This window comes from Somniosus microcephalus, chromosome 3 (genome assembly GCF_052327205.1).
Source record: "Somniosus microcephalus isolate GS21.2 chromosome 3, FLI_Smic_1.0, whole genome shotgun sequence".
Lineage (NCBI taxonomy): Eukaryota > Metazoa > Chordata > Chondrichthyes > Squaliformes > Somniosidae > Somniosus > Somniosus microcephalus.
The window spans coordinates 60124277-60141221 of NC_140989.1; positions in this window are offsets into that span (position 1 = coordinate 60124277).

Sequence of the window (16945 nt, forward strand, 5' to 3'; positions counted from 1 at the left end):
TATTCTGGCAGCAGCCACGATGCCTCCATCCTGCGTCTGACCAGTTTGCCAGCACTCTTTCAGCCGCCACATCAAGCTTGCGGCTGGCTAGTCAGAGACAAGGGGTATCTGCTCTCTACCTGGCTCATGACTTCCCTCTGCAACCCCAGCACTCCTGCTCAGCACTCATATAATGAGAGCCATGCCGTCACCAGGAACATCATCGAGCAGACCATCGGGGTGCTCAAGCAATGGTTTGTAAGGGGATGGGGCTCTGCTCCCTCGGTCTCCTTTATACCCTTGCAGCTTATGTTAACCTGCAGGTCGGGTGTCACTAAACACCCTCTAAGGAGATAGAGAACAACAGCTTATAGAGGAGGACTAAAATACGGTGGCGACCCGCACAGTTTATATCTAATCTGTGGGGTACTCCTGAGCCCAAGTGCTCCTGGAGTCCTCTCTCTTTTCCCTAGTCTGCTGTTCCCTTGTTTGGCGGGTTCAAAGCGCCCTAATGCCCCTATCTGGTTCTAACTCCAGAATTTGGGTGGAGAACGATGCACTTTAAATAGACACTCGGAGACAAGTAGTCCTTGGAAAAAGAACAGGTGACAACCAATTTTATTTGCCAAGGTAAGTTCTACCACAAACGTAATAAACACACACACACATTTATAACTATAAATAAAATATGAGAGAGAACGGACACAACGAGAATGTTTACACAGTTTTATCTTTACCAAGTCCAATCCCACCAACCCACTTTCCTACCTAAACTAGACTGACAGTTGCAGGCCCTTGGATTATACTCACAGCCTCCTCCCTTGACAGATGGAATTTTGAGTGCGGTTGTTGGGTTGTTGTTGTTGCTGTCATCGTCGGAATTCGACCTGTGCCCCGGGGTTTGCCGTAGCCCGAACCTCGGAGAGGACCTTGCTGCGTCTGGTCGGGTTTTCTCGAAGTTTGGTTTTGTTGATTGCGCTTTCAGTCGGTTGTCGTTGGTTGGTTTGTGCTTGATGGAAAAGGTTCCCGAAATGACTGGAGTGAATGCCGTCTTCCACAGCCACTTCGGTCGTTGGTGTCTTCTTGTCGAGGTCCCCAGAACGGGAGTCGGTATACGGTACGGCTTCTTGCGGCGATGTTGCGCCGTCTGGTAGCGGAGTAAACCTTCAGTATACCGATTGAGCCTGGGGCCTGATGGTGGATCTTCTCCTCAGCGTGGTTGGAGTTCTTTAGATGTTAGTTCGCCCCAGCTCGTCCCTCCCGGGCTCGTCTTTTCCCTCAGCATCTTAACTCGCTCTCCTGTTCGTTCTTCTGGTAATAGTTCTCTCTCAGCGTTGGTCCTTCTTGTGTTCCATATTTATACAGGTAGGTGTGAGGACAGGGGTATTGTTTTGAGTGCACATCGGCTCCTCCAAGTCTGCTGCCCCATTGTGTCAGTCCTGGGACTTGATTAGTTTGGGCCACCTCTTAACTGTAGTGATCCCAAGACTATTGTCCCTAGTCCGAGTTGATTAAGGTGATGATGGCTTGTATTCATAGCCCGATTAGGGGTGAGTCACATATTCAAACCCGGACCGGGTGGTCCCCATTGGCAGGGGGTTTCCTCGCTTCAGGTCTGACTCGGTCCCCTGATTGGCCTTTGAGAATGCACTCTGTTTCGATTGGCCAACATCTATGGCTCGCCTCTGAGCCACAGTCCCCTGTATTCGGATGTCCCAGGCATATCCCAGCCTGCTTGTCGGGACCTCTGCCTTGGCCGAAAATGTTGGTTTTAAACTGTATAGGGCAATCCAATTATTGGTAAAACGCGGTTGTGGATTTTCGAACCCTACAGGTTCCGCTGCCCTAACTGCTCAGGAGGAGCCCTCCAGTACTCGGCTGAGCGGGTGCCCCATTTCGTGGTGGTCTGCTGCATGCTCCACAACTTGGCCATCATGAGGGCCCAGCCCTTACCACCAGGGATTGTGGGACTACCTCAGGAGGAGGAAGAGGGAGAGAAAGAGTGAGAGGAGCAGGAGGAGGAAGAGGGAGAGGAGGAGGAGGAAGGAGAGGATGAGGAGGAAGAGGAAGATGATGAGGAGGAGGAGGAGGAACAGGAGCAAGGGAGGAGGCAGCCACTCAATCGGTCCTCTGGAAGGGCGGTCCGTGACCGCCTCATCAGACTGCGGTTCCAATAAATTAAACCCAAGATCCCCATTGCTCACCACATCCCCATCATTCCATCCCTGTCGCAGGCCATATCACAGAGCAAAGCTGAAATGAGAGACACCACAAAATCATCCAAATCCAATTAATACATTTATCAATAATCAGTGAACACATATTTACTACAACAATATTACCTATTCACCCTTTTGCAATCTCTTAGTGCTCCTCCTTACAGTGCCTTTGCCTACTCTAGTGCTCCTACAAAGTGTTGGCCCACTGACTGGCTGCAGCAGGGCGGGTGAAAGGCTGCTGAGTGTCCGTGCGGGAGACTTCAGATAAACTTGCAGGACGCCCTCGACCAGCTCTGGGCCTGCAAGGCCGGGCTATAGATGGCACCACCTCAGCATGGGCGGCAGCAGTCTGGGCTGGCTGGATGACAGGCAGGGACAAGGGCAATGGCGGAGTGCCAGTGGTGGGAGCAGGAATGCAGTCATCCTGAGAGAGGACAGCGGGTTCCTGCTCCACTGACCCACTGCCACTCCCCCAGGGCAGCACCTCAGCATCACTACCAATCTGCTGGAGCACATATTGCTGGCCTGCTGCGACACTGAGAAAGCCCTGGTGGACGGTGGTTGATCCAGCCAGGTTGGCAGGAGTCAGAGCTTGCATGGCATCAAGCTGAGACTGCATGAGAGCAGTCCGAGAATCGATGGCACCAAGCATAGACTGCATTACAGCACTAAGACATTGGGTGGCTTCTGCCTGTGCGGCAATGGAAGCTGCAACATCACCCATCACATGCGGATTGAGGTCTGGGTCGCCACGGTCTCTCTGGGAGTCTATCATCCTTTGTAGACTGGAAATGATGGGCTCCATGGTGTGCGCAGAGCTCTGTGCAATGTTGGATGCAGACTCCTCCATGCTCCTTACCATTGCTGAGAGGCTCTTGGGCACCCTTGCCATTGCACCTATCATCTCCGTGTGCATGCCCATCACCCTTCTTCTGAAGGCCTCCCCATTGAGGTCCTCATCTGAGTTCTGTGCAGCAGAACTCACGCACGAACTCGCCCTCTAGTGAACTGATTCCCAAGGTACCATTTCCCCCTGGCCTCGCTGCAGCCCACTCGTCCCCGGTGCGTCACCCTGTGCAGATCCCACTATTAGCCTCTAAAGAACGCATTGTAGGAGTCTACGTACTCCTAGCAAAAAATACTGAACTCGGAGAGGTTCAACAGAAAAGGTTTAATTGTTGAGGCTGCATGCTGAACACAAAATGGAGTCAGAGACTACACAAAGTACAACTCTCTTTCATCAGTGCACAGCTTCGACTGCCCTTCCCCCGCTCTGGGCTTAACTATGTTGCAGATCGAGTTTCTTAAAGGTGTGATCCTTCTTAAAGGCATGACGCCTGATTTATAGTCTACGGATCGGAAAGCGGATTGTGTCCGTTCTGTGATCGGTACACCACACAGCTCCCCCCATAATCCGCTAGTAGGGAGTGTACGAACCGGCGTGGTGGCTTGATGGCACGGCCGGAACGGCTCTTGGCGGTTGGTGTCGGGAGCAGTGCGGTCGGACGCGTCGGGCTCTTAGGCGGTCTGCCCCGCGGTGGGGGTTGGCCCACTTGAACAGGTTCGTCGGGCTCTAGGTGTGCCAGCTTGAGCCGGTCGACCGACACCTTGTCAGCTCTGCCGCCCACTTCGAGGAGGAAGAACTTGTTCCTCGTCTGGAGTACCTTGTAGGGTCCGTCGTATGGGGGCCGTAGAGGTCCTCGGTGGGCGTCATGGCGCACGAAAACAAATTTGGCCATGTGCAGGCTAGGTGGTACGTGGGTTGCTGGTTCGCCGTGCCGACCGGTGGGTACCGGAGCGAACTGTTGTGCTCGGTTGGCGAAAGCGCGGCGTTGCTGGTCAGCCGACCAGGGGGTCGTGGCGGTGGGCAGGAACTCTCCGGGTACGCGCAGCGGCTGGCCGTACACGAGTTCCACCGCCGAGGCTTGCAGATCTTCCTTGACCGCGGAGCGTAGGCCGAGTCGTACCCACGGGAGGCGGTCAATCCAAGCCTCGTCCTCATGGCTGGCACGGAGGGACGCCTTCATGGACCTGTGGAATCACTCGCACAGTCCGTTGGCTTGGGGGTGGTAAGCCGTGGTTCGATGAATGGCCACCTCGAGGTTTCAGGCGATGGCGGCCCACAGATCAGAGGTGAACTGCGGGCCTCTATCCGACGTCATGTCAGAGGGGACGCTGAACCGAGCGACCCAGGTACCGATGAATGCCCTCGCGATGTCGGCGGTGGTGGTGGACGTCAGTGGAATGACCTCGGGCCAGCGGGTGGTACGGTCCACGATTGTCAGCAGGTGCGTGTGACCTTGTGATGGCGGCAGGGGGCCGACAAGGTCGATGTGGACGTGGTCGTACCTTCTTTCTGGCACGGTGAACTCCTCGAGTGGGGCTTTGACATGTTGGTGGATTTTGGCACGCTGGCAAGCTATGCAGGATCTGGCCCAGACGCGCACATCTTTGCGCAGGCCGCGCCAGACAAATCGGTTGGCCACCAGTCTAATGGACGCGCGGGTGCCGGGGTGTGAGAGGCCGTGGACGATGTCGAACACCCGTTTTCGCCAAGACGCCGGGACTACGGGGCAGGGTTGCGCCAAAGAGGTGTCGCATTTGACTGTGACGGCGGACGGGCCGCAGGCGACATCGGTCCGTCGCAGCCCTGGGAAGGTTGTGGGCGCGGAGAGCAGATCGGGGTTGGTGCGTTGCTCCGCTGCCAGTTGAGCATAGTCCACTGCCAGGTGGGCACCGTGGACGGCGGGGCGGGATAGGCAGTCGGCCACCACGTTGTCTTGACCGGAGACGTGCCGGATGTCCGTGGTGAATTCGGACACCGCGGCGAGCTGGCGTTGTTGCCTGGCTGACCACGGGTCCGCAGATTTCGCCATCGCAAATGTCAGGGGTTTGTGGTCGACAAACGCGGTGAAGGGGCGGCCCTCCAGAAGAAATCTAAAATGGCGGACTGCCAGGTACAGTGCGAGGAGCTCGCGGTCAAAGGCGCTGTATTTGGCCTCCAGGGGGCGCAGTTGGCGGCTGAAAAAGGCCAGCGGTTGCCAGGCCCCATCGACCCACTGTTCGTACACGGCGCCGACCGCGTGGTCGGAGGCGTCCATGGTGAGGGCCACCCTGGCGTTGGGCTGTGGGTGAGCGAGCATGGTGGCGTCGGCGAGCGCCTTTTTGGTCGAGTCGAAAGCGGTCAACATGTCCGCCGACCACTCGATCGCCATTCTGTCTTTCTTACCCCGGAGGGCTTCGTATAGGGGCCGTATGAGGGAGGCCGCTCCGGGAATGAAGCGGTTGTAAAAGTTGATCATCCCCAAGAACTTCTGGAGGCCTTTGATGGTGGTAGACCGGGGGAACTGCTGGACGGCTTGCACCTTGGCGGGCAGGGGAATGGCTCCGACCTGCGTGATGTGGTGGCCGAGGAATTCGATCCTGCTGAGGCCGAATTGGCACTTGGCTGGGCTGATGATGAGCCCGTGCTCACTGAGCCGCTGGAACAGGGTGCGGAGGTGCTCAATGTGTTCCTGCTTGGAGGAACTAGCTACCAGGATGTCATCCAGGTAGACAAAGAGGAACTTCAGGTCCCGGAGGACCGAGTCCATGAGCCGCTGGAAGGCCTGGGCCGCGTTTTTGAGGCCGAAGGGCATTCGGAGGAACTCGAATAGCCCAAAAGGGGTGATTATGGCCGTCTTGGGAACGTCCGTGGGGTGGACTGGCACCTGATGGTAACCGCGCACCAGGTCGACTTTGGAGAAGACTGAGCGGCCGGCCAGTCTAGCTGAGAAGTGTTGAATGTGAGGTATGGGGTACCGATCCGGCGTGGTGGCATTGTTTAGGCACCGGTAGTCTCCGCAGGGGCGCCATCCCCCGTCGGGTTTGGTGACGATGTGGAGTGGGGAGGCCCAGGGGCTGTTGGAGCGGCGGATGATGCCGAGCTGTTCCATTGTGGCGAACTCGGCCCGCTCGATCTCCAGCTTGGCCGGGTCCAGCCTGCAGGCGTGGGCATACACCGGTGGGCCTGTGGTGGGGATGAAGTGTTCTACCCCGTGCTTAGCAACCTTCGCAGAGAAGGTCGGGTTGGTGAGGGCTGGGAACTCAGCCAGGAGTGCTGAGTAGTCGTCCGTTGAGCGGGCGCGGCACTGCCATGCCATTTCGGCGGGTTGGGGGGGGGCCATGGCGCCCGGGACAGGTGACATGGTGTTCATGTCCACGAGGCGGCGCCGAGGCATGTTGACCAACAGGCCGTGGGCGCACAGGAAATCCGCACTGAGGAGCGGGGAGAGCACCTTGGCGGTGATAAACTCCCAGTGGTAGCGGCAGCCTGCGAGGTCGATGGTGACGGTGCGGGTGCCATACGTCCGGATGTCGGTGCCGTTGGCGGCAGCCAGCGCAGGGCCGCGGCCGCCTCGCTGGATCTCGAGGGTGGACGCGGGGATGATGCTGCACTGCGCGCCCGTGTCGCATAGGAAACAGCGTCCGGAGGCGCTGTCCGTAACGTACAGCAGCGCACCTGCTTGCCCCACGGCCATCGTGTAGGCCGGTGTGGGGGCGGTTGGAAATGTGCAGGGATGGCTGCAGCGGCGTGCCCGTGCGCCGAACCGGGTATGGAAGTAGCAGTAGCCCTGGGTCAGAGGGCTTGGGGGACGTGGGGGCCTGGGGGGCCTCGTGGCCGAGCTGTGTGGCCGCGCGATAGAGGGTGGAGCGCGCGCCAACGCTGCGGATGCCAGGTTGGGGGTGACGGCGTGGTTGGAGCTGGCGAACAGGAGCTTATCGGCTTCGTCGGCCAGGGCCTCGAGGTCCGTGAGGCTGGACGCCACGATCGCCGGGCGGATGCTGGGGGGTAGTTGGCGGATAAAGAGCGTGCGGAAGAGGGAGCCGGGCGGTTTCTCATCGGTCAGAGCAAGCATGTGTGAGAGCAAGTCTGACGGCGTGGAGTCACCGAGGCCTGGGAGGTTGAGGAGGTGGCAGTTGCGCACGAATTGGGAGGCTGTGAATTTTTTAATGAGCGCGGCCTTGAGATGTGCGTACTTGCCTTCCTCCGGAGGGTTTTGTAGTGTTGTCCAGACTTTCGTGATTGTGGAGCTGCCCAGGGAGGCGAGGAGGTAGTCGTACATCGTTGCGTCGGCGGTGATGCCGCGGAGTCGGAATTGCGATTCGGCTTGAAGGAACCAGGCGGTGGCCAGGTTCTCCCAGAACTCCGGCAGCTTCACAGAAACTGCGTTTGTGTCAGCCATGGTTACGCTTAGGAGTCGTCCTGAGCATCGGGGTCACCAATGTAGGAGTCTATGTACTCCTAGCAAAAAATACTGAACTCGGAGAGGTTCAACAGAAAATGTTTAATTGTTGAGGCTGCATGCTGAACACAAAATGGAGTCAGAGACTACACAAAGTACAACTCTCTTTCATCAGTGCACAGCTTCGACTGCCCTTCCCCCGCTCTGGGCTTAACTATGTTGCAGATCGAGTTTCTTAAAGGTGTGATCCTTCTTAAAGGCATGACGCCTGATTTATAGTCTACGGACCGGAAAGCGGATTGTGTCCGTTGTGTGATCGGTACGCCACAGCGTAGTGCCAGTATCTGAGCTGGTGCCTGCTGGTGAGAGATGCAGTGATGCGGTGTGTTCTTCCTCCTCCTCTTCTCCTGCCTCGCTCTCTATGGTACCCTCAGGGACAGGCTGCTCAGCTGCTTGCTCAGAATGTGAAAGCATAAATGCACAAGAGTCGGGTTAAGGTGAGGGGAGGGGGGCAGGAAGGGAGAAAGGCATGCATACTGCATGATTAGCTGGAAAGTGGGAAAGGCTTGTGGGGTGAGGGGGAAGTGGGATGTGAGAAGAAGGATTGGGATGAACATATCGTTGTTGTCCCCAAGGGGGTCAATGTCGCCAGTGGCCACAGCGCCCACCACCTGGTGCCCAATGATTTGCAGCACTCTTTCCTCTAGCTCAGAAAGTGGTTGGGTGTCGGCTTGTCCCCCGCCTGTGCGCTCCTGCTCCCTCCTGTTGTGCACCACCTTGACCTGCAAGAGAAAGGAAAGTGTGTGAGTGAGTGTGGAGCAATGTGTCTGGGTGATATGCCTGCCATAGTTAAATAGCTGTCATTGTGTGCAAGGTGTGAGATGTGGGTGTGAGTGTTGGTAGGTGGAGATTGTTGGTGGGTGAGTGCTGGGGGTGTGGTGCTTTGGGCAGTGTATGTAGACTAAGGTTCAGATGGTGGTATGTAGCATTTGTTGAATCATTGACTCACCCTGACCACCCGAGTGAGTTTGTTAAATTTCTTCCTGCACTGTGTGTGGGTCCTGGGGACCACAGTGCTGCCCGAGACCTGCTGGGCTACCTCCCTCCATATGGCGCAGAAAACCTGCGGCGAGGGCCTCCTGCTACTTGCTGGGCACAGCACTGCCCTCTGTCTCTCCACAGCGAGGACCAAGGCCTCCAATGCCTCATTGCAGAATCTGTGGGCTCGCTCCCTGGGTTGTTGATCTCCCATAATGACACCTCATTCAGTGTTCCGATTTCTTCTCCTTGGCCTTCTGCTGCTTGCTGAGACAGCTGCAGAACCAGCAATGCTGAGAATGAGGTTCTGCAGCATGATTGAACCTCCCCTTTAAGTACTGGAAAGAGCCTGTGGCAATGATGACTAGCGATTAGACTGCGCCTGAAATTGCTTAGCGCTTTGAGTCTAATGCCACTGAGCTAGGTCATTAGTGCTTGATTTAGCGCTTCCATCCTTTCTTTGAGCGATGACACTGAATTTTGTGTGTAGCGAAATTCATTAGTGCTTGCCGCTAAATCTCAAACTTTCCCGAAGTTAGTGCCGATTCCTGGGTGATAATGAATTTCGCCCCCTTTATATTGTTAAATGGATCTGTCTCATCCTTTGTATTTGTGAAATCTCAATCTTGGTAAATACACCGGCAGCTAAATCTACACCAAACTGCTGACCAGGAAGGTGTCTTCATACCCACAAATCCAATGCTGGCCACAATTACCACCCTATCAGCCTGCTCCCAATCATCAGCAAAGTGATGGAAGGAGTCGTCAATAAATAGATTGCTTTCATCCTTCCTACTTATCTAACCTTTGCATCAGTTTTTACTACCTTGCCAGGTGCTTCCTTTGATTACTTGCACATTGTGTAATAGCTCATATAGTAGATGGAAAGATAGACCGAGTGAAACTTTTAAGTAGACTGAAAGACGAACATTACTCACCACTCAAATGATTCCTTACAGTTGGTATCCATTTAGATCGATACCCACAACTGATTTGGATTAGGCCGTGGCCACGGACAGGATGCTAAGTTGGGCAACAATTATATAGAATAAAGTTACTGATAGAGAAAAAAATTAAATGATGGTGAACCTTTTTCAAAAGCACTCTCCCTTAACTCTGGTGGTATACAGCATTGAAGGATACTGTGAGAGACTGGGATGTTGTAGTTGAAATCAACCAAATGGAGACCGGCTTTGTTTGGCCAAATGTGCCTAAAATTTCCTTTGTTCCTATTACCATCACTGAAATTCACAGAAGCCTAATAATGGCTGTGATCAATGTTGTGCAGCCGCACAATACACCCATATCAAATCCTCCTCTGTATTATTTTAACAGAGGCATTAACCTATTTAATTTTGAAAAGGCTAATGCCTCCCTGAGAATAGGAGAGGGGAATTTGATATGAATGTGTTAAGCATTTGTGCAATAACATCGTCAACAGTAATTTCTAGCCTGTGGAAAGTTAATTCCGAATATACTGTATGTAAATCATATAAGAAAGAATAATATGCACGGCAAGGTTTTCATTCATCAATGTGCTGAGTTTGCTAACTGGGTCAATGTACCTGAAAAATTCCAAAAAAATGTGCTTGCTGTTGTCACCCAAAAGCAAAACGACTGTGATGGGCCCAACACTGCTGTCCCCAGTGCAATATTCTACTCACTCCAAGAAGTCAGTCCAGATAAATTAAGAAGGGCCATTAAATGATTCATATTGCTTAATAAAGCCTTAGAATCATAGAATGGTTACAGCACAGAAGGAGGCCATTCAGCCTGACGAGCCCATGCCGGCTCTCAGCAGGAGTGCTTCAGCTAGTCCCACGCCTGTCCCTTTTTCCCCCAACCCTGCAATTTTTTTTCCTTCAGATACTTATCCAACTCCTTTTTGAAAACCACAATTGAATCCACTTCCACCACCCTTTCAGGCAGTGCATTCCAGATCATAACCACTCGCTGCGCAAAAAAGTTTTTCCTCATTTCACCTTTGGTTCTTTTGCCAATCACCTTAAATCTGTGTCCTCTGGTTCTCGACCCTTCCGCCAATGGGAACAGTTTCTCTCCATCTACTCTGTCTAGACCCATCATGATTTTGAATACCTCCATCAAAGCTCTCAACCTTTTCTGCTCCAAGGAGAACAACCCCATCTTCTCTAGTCTATCCATGTAACTGAAGTCCCTCATCCCTGAAACCATTCTCGTAAATCTTTTCTGCACGCTCTCTAAGGCCTTCACATCCTTCCTAAAGTGCGGTGCCCAAAATTGGACACAATACTCTAGTTGAGGCCGAACCAGTGTTTTATAAAGATTTATCATAACTTCCTTGCTTTTGTATACCTCTATTTATGAAGCCCAGGATCCTGTATGCTTTTTTAACCACTTTCTCAAACTGCCCTGCCACCTTCAACGATTTGTTCACATATACCCCCAGGTCTCTCTGTTCATGCACTCACTTTAGAATTGTACCCTTTAGTTTATATTGCCTCTCCTCATTCTTCCTACCAAAATGTATCACTTTGTACTTTTCTGTGTTAAATTTCATCTCCACGTGTCCGCCCATTTCACTAGCCTGTCTATGTCTTCCTGAAGTCTATCACTATCCTCCTCACTATTCACTATACTGACTGACCTGTAGTTGCTGGGTTTATCCTTACACCCTTTTTTGCACACGGGTGTAACATATGGGCAGCACGGTGGCATAGTGGTTAGCACTGTTGCCTCACAGCACCAGGGACCCGGGTTCAAATCTGGTCTCGGGTGACTGTCTGTGTGGAGTTTGCACATTCTCCCCGTGTTTGCGTGGGTTTCCTCCGGGTGCTCTGGTTTCCTCCCACAGTCCAAAGATGTGTGGGTTAGGTTGATTGGCCATGATAAAAATTGGCCAATTGTTAGGGGAGATTAAATATGTGGGGTTATGGGGCTTGGGTGGGGTGGCTGTCGGTGTAGGGACCGGGTGTTGGGGTTTGGATGATCAGCCATGATCTCGTTGAATGGCGGAGCAGGCTCGAAGGGCCGAATGGCCTACTCCTGCTCCTAGTTTCTATGTTTCTATGTTTAACTCCAGTCCTCTGGCTCTACCCCCATATCTAAGGAGGTTTGGAAAATTATGGCCAGTACCTCCGCGATTTCCTCCTTAACTTCCCTCAGCATCCTAAGATGCATCCCATCTGGTCCTGGTGGCTTATCAACTTTAAGTACAGACAGCCTTTCTACTACCTTGTGGCGACACGCCACCATTGGAAATAATCCGCTCACGGCGGCACGGACAGTTTACGCAGGCGCACTGCCGGCAGCAGCCGCCCCCAGCCGGGGGCCCTTTCCTCCGGCAACTTGTTTCCCACAGGGACAGGCTGCTGGGAGCACTTCCTGTCTGGGGAGTATTTAAGTGGTTGCGCGGGCTTTTCAAGCTCTCTTTTTGCCATGATGTAAATTAAAGTAGTTGTGTTCCATCAACTCTGGTCTCGACTCCCACGTTTGCCGCGGTATCTCAACACTGGTGACCCCGACGATCAGGACGAATCCTAAGCTAGCATGGTGGATACAAACGCAGTCACGGTTAAACTACCGGACTTTTGGGAGAACCTGGCCGAGGCCTGGTTCGTTCAAGCCGAGTCCAGATTCCGACTGAGAAGCATCACAGTCGACGCCACGAAGTACGACTACCTCGTTGCCTCTCTCACCTACGCCACAGTCCCCAAGGTTTGGGCAGCGCTGCAGGATCCACCAGAGGAAAGCAAGTACGAACATCTGAAGGCCGCGCTTCTTAAAAAATTTCAGGCGTCCTCTTACCAGCGCAACTGCCAACTCCTCGACCTCCCAGGCCTTGGTGATGCTTCACCATCAGACCTGCTTTCCCACATGCTGTCCCTCTCAGATGACAAAAACCCCGGCGCCCTCTTTCGCACGCTTTTCATTCGGCAGCTCCCCACCAGCATCCGCCCGCTCATTGTGGAGTCTGGCTCCACGGACCTGAATGAGATAGCCGAAAAGGCCGATCGGCTGCTCTCCACGCAGACCGCCCGCGACGTCGCGCCCGACCTCACGGCAACGACCACGCGGTCCCCCCGGCCCACTAGGCCCGACCGCCCTTCCACTCCGGGTCACTGCTACTACCACACCCGTTTTGGCACTAGGGCCCAACGCTGCATGCCACCGTGCACTTTCAAACCCCCCCCCGCACCGGCCCCCACGATGGCCGCGGGGCAAAAGGGGCCCCTACTGTACGTCACCGACGACAGCACCAACCGCCGATTCCTGTGCGACACAGGAGCCCAGCACAGCATCACCCCCGCCTCTGCCCTCAAAATCCAACGCGGCGCATGGGGTATCACGCTGGCCGCAGCCAATGGCTCTGACATCCGCACATACGGCACCCGCATGGTCACGCTCGACCTCGCAGGCCGCCGCTACCGCTGGGAGTTCCTCACAGCCAAGGTCCTCTGCCCACTCATCGACGCCGACTTCCTACGCGCCCACGGCCTCCTTGTCGACATTCCGAGGCACCACCTCGCCGACATCAACACTATGGCCCCCATCCCTGGTGCATTCACCCCGGCCCGTTCGTCCGGCCTGACGACCTACTGCCTCGCCAGAGCCACGGACGACTACTCGGCACTACTAGCCGAGTTTCCCGCCCTCACTAACCCGACCTTTTCGGCCAAAGCCACCAAACACGGTGTGGAGCACTATATCCCCACCACCGGCCCCCCGGTCTCTGCCCACGCCCGCAGACTCAACCCGGCCAAGCTGGAAATCACACGGGCCAAGTTCACTACCATGGAGCAACTCGGCATCATCCGCCGCTCCAGCAGCCCTTGGGCCTCACCCCTCCACATCGCCCCCAAGCCCGGCGGAGGCTGGCGCCCCTGTGGGGACTACTGCCGCCTCAACGACGCCATCACCCCCGACCGATACCCAGTGCCGCACATCCAGGACTTCTCGGCCCGACTGGCCGGACGAACCGTCTTCTCCAAGGTCGACCTGGTGCGCGGTTACCACCAAGTCCCCGTACACCCCGCGGACATCCCCAAAACAGCCGTCATCACCCCATTCGGCCTGTTCGAGTTCCTGAGGATGCCCTTCGGCCTCAAGAATGCAGCCCAGGCTTTCCAGTGCCTTATGGACTCAGTCCTCCGGGACCTGAACTTCCTATTCGTCTATCTAGACGACATTCTCATGGCCAGCTCCTCCAAACAGGAACACCTCGAACACCTTCGCATCTTGTTTGGGCGCCTAGCCCAACACGGGCTCATCCTCAGCCCGGCGAAGTGCCAATTCGGCCTAGCCGAGATCGATTTTCTCGGCCACCACATCACCCCTGCTGGGGCTGTCCCCCTGCCCAACAAGGTGCAGGCCGTCCAGCAATTCCCCCGCCCCAAAACCATCAAGGGCCTCCAGGAGTTCCTCGGGATGGTGAACTTCTACAACAGGTTCATCCCCAGAGCTGCAGCCCTCATGAAGCCCCTATACGACTCCCTCCGAGGTAAATCCGGCAAGATGGCAGTAGCCTGGACCGCTGACACGTCAGCCGCCTTCGACGCCACCAAAAACGCGCTCACCGACGCCACCCTGCTCGCGCACCCGAGGGCTGATGCCCGGGTTGCGCTCACCACCGACGCCTCCGACCATGCGGTCGGAGCCGTGTTCGAGCAGTGGGTCAATGGCGCGTGGCAGCCACTTGCCTTCTACAGCCGCCAACTGCGCCCCCCGGAGGTCAAATACTCTGCTTTCGACCACGAGCTCCTCGCGCTCCACCTGTCGGTCCGCCATTTCAGGTTCCTCCTGGAGGGCCGCCCCTTTACCGCGTACGTGGACCACAAGCCACTCACATACGCGATGGCCAAGAACACCGAACCCTGGTCCGCTAGGCAGCAACGCCAGCTCGCGGCCATGTCCGAGTTTACCACAGACATCCAGCACGTCTCCGGTAGAGACAACGTTGTCGCCGACTGCCTTTCCCGTCCCGCCATCTGCGCAAATCACCTAGCGGTCGACTACGCGCAACTAGCAGCAGCCCAGCTCACAGACCCAGACCTCCTCTCGGTGGCTACCAGCCTGCCAGGGCTACGCCTAGCCAAGGTCGCGCACGGGCCTGAAGCCACGGCAGTCACTTGCGACGTCTCACTCGGCCAACCCAGGCTGGTCGTCCCGGCAACCTGGCGCCGCCGCATCTTCGACGCGCTCCATGGGCTCTCCCGTCTGGGTTCCCGCGCATCCGTCAAACTCCTCTCCCAGCGCTTCGTCTGGCGTGGCCTCAGCAAAGATGTTCGGACTTGGGCCACCTCCTGCCTCGCCTGCCAACGGGCTAAGGTACAGCTGCACACAAAAGCACCCCTGGGAGACTTCGAGGTACCCAGCCGCCGCTTCGACCACGTACACGTCGACATCGTCGGTCCTCTGCCGCCATCGCAAGGCCAAACTTATCTCCTCACGATGGTCGACCGCTACACACGCTGGCCTGAGGCAGTGCCGCTGACCTCCACCACCACAGCCAACATCGCCAGGGCGTTCGTTAAAACCTGGGTTGCGAGGTTCGGCGTACCGGCCGACATAACCTCCGACAGAGGCGCCCAGTTCACCTCCGAACTCTGGATGGCCACAGCACGCAACCTCGGGGTGACGCTCCACCGAACCACGGCATACCACCCGCAGGCCAACGGGCTGTCTGAACGCTTCCACAGGCCACTCAAGGCCTCACTCCGCGCCAGCCTGCAGGACAGTACCTGGACTGACCGCCTACCGTGGGTGCTACTAGGCCTACGCACCGCGGTCAAGGAAGACCTCCAGTCCTCAGCAGCGGAGTTAGTCTATGGACAACCGCTGTGTGTACCAGGCGAATTCCTCCCGGAGGCTACCACGCCTTGGTCGGCCGAACAGCAGCGGCTCAACTCTTTCTCTTCCGCTCAACAGTTCGCCCCACTTCCGGTCAACCGACACGGCGAACTCGCACCTCACGTCCCGCCAAACTTACAGCAGGCACGCTTCGTCTTCATGCGACACGACGCGCACCGTGGACCCCTGCGACCCCCGTACGACGGACCGTACGAGGTACTACAAACCGGGGACAAGGTCTTCAAGCTGCGACTCGGCGACAGGGTAGAAACAGTCTCCATCGACCGACTCAAACCAGCACACACAGAACCAGGGGAACAGGTCCCCATGGCCCGACCTCCAACTAGAGGCCATCCCGCCAGCAAGCCAGCACAGCCGGCGGCGAACCGCCCGGTCCCACCAACTAGACCAACGGCCACTCAGAGCCGCTCCGGCAGAACCATTAGACCACCGTCACGACTCGTCCACTCCTCCTAAGCGGATTCTGGGGGGCGCTCTGTGGCGACACGCCACCATTGGACATAATCCGCTCACGGCGGCACGGACAGTTTATGCAGGTGCACTGCCGGCAGCAGCCGCCCCCAGCTGGGGGCCCTTTCCTCCGTCAACCTGTTTCCCGCAGGGACAGGCTGCCGGGAGCACTTCCTGTCTGGGGAGCATTTAAGTGGTTGCGCGGGCTTTTCAAGCTCTCTTTTTGCCATGATGTAAATTAAAGTAGTTGTGTTCCATCAACTCTGGTCTCGACTCCCACGTTTGCCGCGGTATCTCAACAACCTCTTCTTTATCAATTTTTATCCCATCCAGTATCTCAACTACCTCCTCTTTCACTATGACTTTGGCAGCATCTTCTTCCTTGGTAAAGACAGATGTAAAGTATTCATTTAGTACCTCAGCCATGCCCTCTGCCTCCATGTGTAGGTCTCCTTTTTGGTCCCTAATCAACCCCACCCCTCTTCTTACTACCCATTTACTATTTATATGCCTATAGAAAACTTTTGAATTCCCTTTTATGTTAGCTGCCAGTCTATTCTCATGCTCTCATACTCTCTTTTTCCTTCTTATTTCCTTTTTCACTTCCCCCTTGAACTTTCTATATTCAGCCTGATTCTCACTTGTATTCTCAACCTGACATCTGTCATATACGCTCTTTTTCTGTTTCACCTTACTCTATGGGGGAAAAATTGGGTGGCTTTGCACCTCCCATTAGCACCCCAGCTGGGCCCTGGGTCGCGCTGCGTAAGGCCCCTTCACTTTAAGAAGTGGAGGAAGGCCTGCAATACTGCGGCGTGATATTCCCTCGGAACACCCCAAGAGGGAGGCAGGGTGCTTCCAGTAGCGCCCCGCTTCCCTCTTGGGGTGCAACCACTCAATTTCAGTTGTGAGGGTACTAATTTTTCTGGGGTGATAAAAGTAGCGCCCCGGCGAAGTTAGCGCCCAAAGGGGGCGCGACTCAATTTTTAGCCCTATCTCTTTTGCCATCCAGGGAGCTGTGGCTTTAGTTGCCCTACCTTCCCTCCTCGTGGGAATGTACCTCGACTGTACCCGAAACATCTCTTTAAAGGCAGCCCATTGTTCGATTAGAGTTTTGCCTGCCAATCTTTGATTCCAATTTACCCAGGCCAGATCCGTTCTCAACCCACTGAAATTTGCCTTCCT